This window comes from Sinocyclocheilus anshuiensis, unplaced genomic scaffold (assembly GCF_001515605.1).
Source record: "Sinocyclocheilus anshuiensis isolate Anshui unplaced genomic scaffold, SAMN03320099.WGS_v1.1 scaffold1001, whole genome shotgun sequence".
Classification (NCBI taxonomy): Eukaryota; Metazoa; Chordata; class Actinopteri; order Cypriniformes; family Cyprinidae; genus Sinocyclocheilus; species Sinocyclocheilus anshuiensis.
The window spans coordinates 321,157-326,339 of NW_015557116.1; the positions used below are offsets into that span (position 1 = coordinate 321,157).

At 38.8% G+C, this 5,183-nt stretch overlaps 1 long non-coding RNA gene across 1 annotated transcript in view; it reads left to right on the forward strand.

Annotated features, from left to right (window-relative positions):
- The window catches only part of LOC107677743 (uncharacterized), a 14,714-nt gene extending 12,351 nt beyond the window's left edge, over positions 1-2,363 (forward strand). The window contains exon 3 of the long non-coding RNA XR_001632881.1: positions 2,352-2,363. This is a non-coding gene — a long non-coding RNA (uncharacterized LOC107677743). The remainder of the gene's footprint in view (positions 1-2,351) is intronic.
- Positions 2,364-5,183: the final 2,820 nt, after the last annotated feature.

Consider the following 5,183-nt stretch of genomic DNA (forward strand, 5'->3'; position numbering starts at 1 on the left):
ATGCACCTAAACGGATGTTCATATGTGTATTTGCTTCCGAAACTTCCTTCGGGAAAGATGGAACTTCTGCAACGTTGCTGTCCCAAGTGGAACGGGTACGTTTTCCCAGTGTTATCCAGTCCTACTGATTGGGTAGTGCCATAGCAGCAGTAGCTGGTCTTCTTGTGGTAAGCCCTGGCCTATGCCAAAAAGTAGGGGCGCAGGTGGCTTCCACGGGACACTGGAAGGGGCAGTACCTGTGGCCCTTTGTTAGTGATCCCAATTCGTCAGTCATCCGACGTGACATCAAGAGGGACCGACTGAAAGGGAACGTCTCGTTACGTATGGTAACCCTCGTTCCCTAAAGGAGGGAACGGAGACGTCACGTCCCGTCGCCACAGCTCCTGTACCACCGCTGAGCAGCCGGGTCACCGGCTCAGCTCCTCAGCGAAAACCTGAATATGCGCTGCATCTGCTGCCTACTTATACTCACGCTGTGATCAGCGGCAGCTGGATGCAATAATCGCATGCCAATGTGCATTGGCTCGTTTAGTTTACACTCGAAGTAGATTGGTCTCTCCAAGCGAGATCCCAATTCGTCGGTCATCCGACGTGACGTCTCCGTTCCCTCCTTCAGGGAACGAGGGTTACTATACATAACCGAGACGTTATGCGTGTTTTTAAAAAAAAATTTAATATAATTTTTTGGTAACAGCACTTAGGTAATTTACTGCATTTGCACAAAATACTGCATTTGCACAAAATTCTCAGGTAATCTAAAATGTGCATCATTTAGTTACATCAAGGGTCAAATCAAATATAGATACCACATTAAAGTTAAAAGTTACACAATTTTTTATGTGTGTGCTGTACAGGTCTCGTATAAAGAATGATTTTGCTCAGGTGGCTGAAATGATGTTTTTTTATGTAAAAATCTTGATAATGTTATAAGTGGTCCTCAGAGAGCAGTCTTCTTTTTTTTTCTTTGTATGTTGAAAAGTCTCTTGCTGCGTCTCAATGTGCCTACTTATACTACACCCTTAAAGTATGTACTCTTTTGGTAAAGAAAAAGTACACACTTTTGATTGTGTAGTAGAAGAGTATGCAAGCTTTCTCTGTTGCACCTGTTACACGCACCCTGTCACTGTAAACTGGCCTGTCAATCATCTTGTCACAGTTAACATCCTCCACATTTCATTTCATTTAACTTCCTACCATACTGGAGAGAAAATAAATAGCACATTGATCTGCCAGTCGCGGGTCTTTAATGTGGAGAACTCTGTTCATATTTTCTGCATAATGATGCATTTAAAAGTTCACGACCAAATGGATGTTTATAAATGTTCACATTACTGTTGCAGATGAAATATAACACGGATAACAATAAATAAATATTTTTTACCAGGTTAAATGTTGATTATTAGTAACTCAAACCCCTTTTTGTAAACCTCTCTATCTAACCGTCGATCGCGTGCATCTGCCACGTTTGTAGTTTTTTAATGCGTTTTATTCGTGTTTGTAGGTCTGAACCGAATCCTTTGCCAAAGCGCAATGGATTGTGGGCAATTTTAGCAATTAGAGTGTGCACGGATCCACACTTCAAAAATCTGCCTGAAATAGTAGACCATCCGGGGACTTTTGGCATACTCTTTTCAACATACTATGCTTTGGGACACATTTATTCTAATCTCACATACTATCTAGGATGGATAGTATGAACATTGAGACACAGGGACTTTAAGTTTAAAGCTGCAGTCCGTAAATTTTGCCTCTTTGTCGCCATCTCTGTTTGAAAACCTGCAATTGCAGCTGTGTGCGGAATATCTTCCTTGCGTGGGTTGTGAGTCGGCACGGCTCCAGCGCAGATGAATCAGATGTTTTGAAGAGTATGTGTGGCAGTCAGTCACCACACCGGTGTGGATATTTACTGTACTTCGCAATCACAGATTCTAGCCTACGTCTTGGAATATATGACTCAAATAAGAATTTTCTCCGTATATTGTCATCTGAACAAGTATGTAACAAGTCTGTCACGTTTGTTCTGACCAACTGAGGAAAAAAGCATTACAATAAATCGCGCTACCAATGATAATTTAATCTAAAGATCGGTTAGCTCATATCACATCAAACCATGCACATTATTATTATTGCTATACTTTATTCTCAAATTATAAATGTTAACAACATCAGCATTGCCTATAGTGTGTATTAGTGTGTAGATTTCAATGTCTGCACAGTCTAATCTCTAATTGTCATACCATTCGAATTTCATATTAAGAAATTCTTTTAACCCAAAAAGCAAATTATGCTCCCTTTGAACTGGTTTTCTTTAAAATACAAATCTTGTGTAATCCCAGACTATCTGTAATCAGAAGCACATTTAAAACTGGAATATAATTGAATTTCATTCACATGTGTTTCATAAACATATAATACTTTCTGGATTACAATCCGCCATCAAAATGATTAATGTAATTATTCTAGCTGCTGTAATTATTCTGGCTGCTGTGAGAAAAGGCTATAAACAATCGGCCATCTGCAGGATCTTCACGTGATAGTCTAGTAGCCGGGACAACTTCTTTATGTTTACAGACGTGACGTAATGACGCAGCGACATGCTCGAATTTCCTGCGAAAAAATACTCGCATTTTCTGCGAAAACCTACCCGTACCACTCAAATTAGAAAACATTATTATAATCTAACCGCTGTGAATCGGGCTGGCTAAAGTAAGGCAATAGTCTTGAGCACTGGCTGTTTATGCACTAGCTCAAATATTGATTTCGGATCATTTTTAACCAAAAAAGTTACGGACTGCAGCTTTAAATACATCAAAGGAAATAGTTCACCCAAAAACTGTCATTTATTCACTCTCATGTTGTTCCAAACCTGTATAAATTTCTATTTTGTGCTGAAAACAAATGAAGATATTTTAAAGAAAGTTTGTAACTAAGATGTTTTGGGTCACCACTGACTTCCATAGTAGAAAAAAATGCTATGGAAATCAATTGTTTTGTTCCCCAAAACTGGTTACAAACATTTCAATACTTTATCCTTTGTGTTCAGCATAACAAAGAAATGTATACAGGTTTGGAACAACTTGAGGGTGAGTAAATGATGACAGTTCATCCTTTACATTTTATTTTGTTGAGACATTAACCAATTTGTCTGTTAAATATGCTTCCTAATAAAGTAGACTAACAATTTTAGCATGAACTAGATGAGCTCCTGGAGAGCTACAGTCCTGCAGACTTTAGTTCCAACTCTGCTCCAGCACACCTGTCCGTAATTATCAAGCAACCCTGAACACCTTGATTAGCTGGTTCAGGTGTGTTTGATTGGGGTTAGAGCTGAAATCTGCAGGATGGTAGCTCTCCAGGAGCAGGGTTGGACACCCCTGCATTAGAAGGTTGTTAACATGACTTAGCATGTTACTAGTTTAACATGAATTAGCATGTTACTAGTATGATTTAACATGGCTTAGCAAGTTAATAGTATGATTTAACATGAATTAGCATGTTGTTTGCATGATTAAACAGTGTATTTGATGCAACGCATAGGAATTCTAGACAGCAATTTCAGCCACAAACATTTTGTTTCCTGGAAGATTATAATTTAGGAACAACATGAGGGTTAGTTGTCTTTTATGGATGAACTATACCTTTAAAGATCTGTACAACATAAATAATAAATTCATGATGTACTCACTCGTTATATATTTTTGTGTAAATTTTGAACACAAAAAAAAGTTTCGGACAGCAGCTTTAAATTGCCTGACTGCTATAATTTTCATTACAATCTCTTTGAATGTTGTGAAGCATCAGAGTTTTCATAGACATTTAATGGAGGAACATAAATAATTTTTGGGGTGAACTAACCATTTTATTATGTCTCACAGTACTCTTTCAGTTGAAGTATTTTGATACCATTGAAATGGTTTTGTGTATTTGGCTATACTGTTATTTTATTAAAGGATTAGTTCACCCAAAAAAAAAAATTTCTGTCACTAATTACTCACTGGTGCATGTGCGTGCCGAACTGTGGGTGGAGAACAGTATGGTTCAAATTTTTTACCGAGAACCATTACACCTCTAGTAATTTAGTACACTCTTAAGCTGGGCTCACACTACAGGAGTTTTAAAATCCTAACCGATTATAAAATCTGGTTGCAGCACACATAAGGAGAATCTTTGCAGATTATCTTCTCTCAAATCTTAAACATGCACACACTACAAGATTTTAACATCATGGCGCATCACACACTACAAGATATTATTAAGATTATCATGCCAGAGGGAGTGGCTCACGTGATCGCCTCGTGACCAGGGGCATGTCTACGTGGTGGCCAGGGGTGGCACCGGCCAATTTATTTTATGAATTGGCTCTGCTGTCGCTCAGATAGGCCTATTGCGTGTACACGCTCAAACGTTGTCCTCGCACCACTGAACACCAGAAGAGCTTTTTTTTCTAATTCAGGTGAAGAGTAGCCAAGGCTTTTCTTACTAAAATGGAAGCAAACTGGTTATAGTCAGCCTTCTCTAGTTATTTATTTAATTATTTAATACTTATTTTAGTGCTTAAATTGGAAATATGCATTTATTAAATTATTTTATCTAGTGCATTTGTATTTTGTTGTTTTTGTAGGCTGTACAATAAAAGCGTACCAACCAGAAATAATCATTGAGGGTGCTTCTGACATTAGTGAGGGTGCTCTAGTTTTAATGCACATTTTCACATATTTTGTCCCATCTATTGCTATGGTTATCACTATGTCAATCATATGCCATGCATTGATTTTCACTTGTATGTATCAGAAAAATATTATGGAGGCAGCTGACGTTAATGAAATAATTTGGAGCTTTACTTGCAAACTACATTTCCTGTTCATCAATAAGGTAAGAACCAGAGCCATTATAAACCTAAATATACTTGATTAAATGAAATTAATTGAAAAGTGTAGTGTAGTAATAGAATATGTTTGCGGTCGTAATGATGACAGTAGTGCACAAAATAGTATCTGTTCCGTGCTCCGGCGCGGTTAGCGCTCACACTGCATGCGTACTGAGCCCAACCGAACCGTGCCCTGGCCCACCTCTTCCAACCGGGCCAGGGCTGGCACGGAGCGCTCACACTAGTCAAACGGACCGGGCTTTGGGGGTCAAACGCGCTCGGGCGCGGTTCAAAACGCCTAGTGTGAGTACACCCT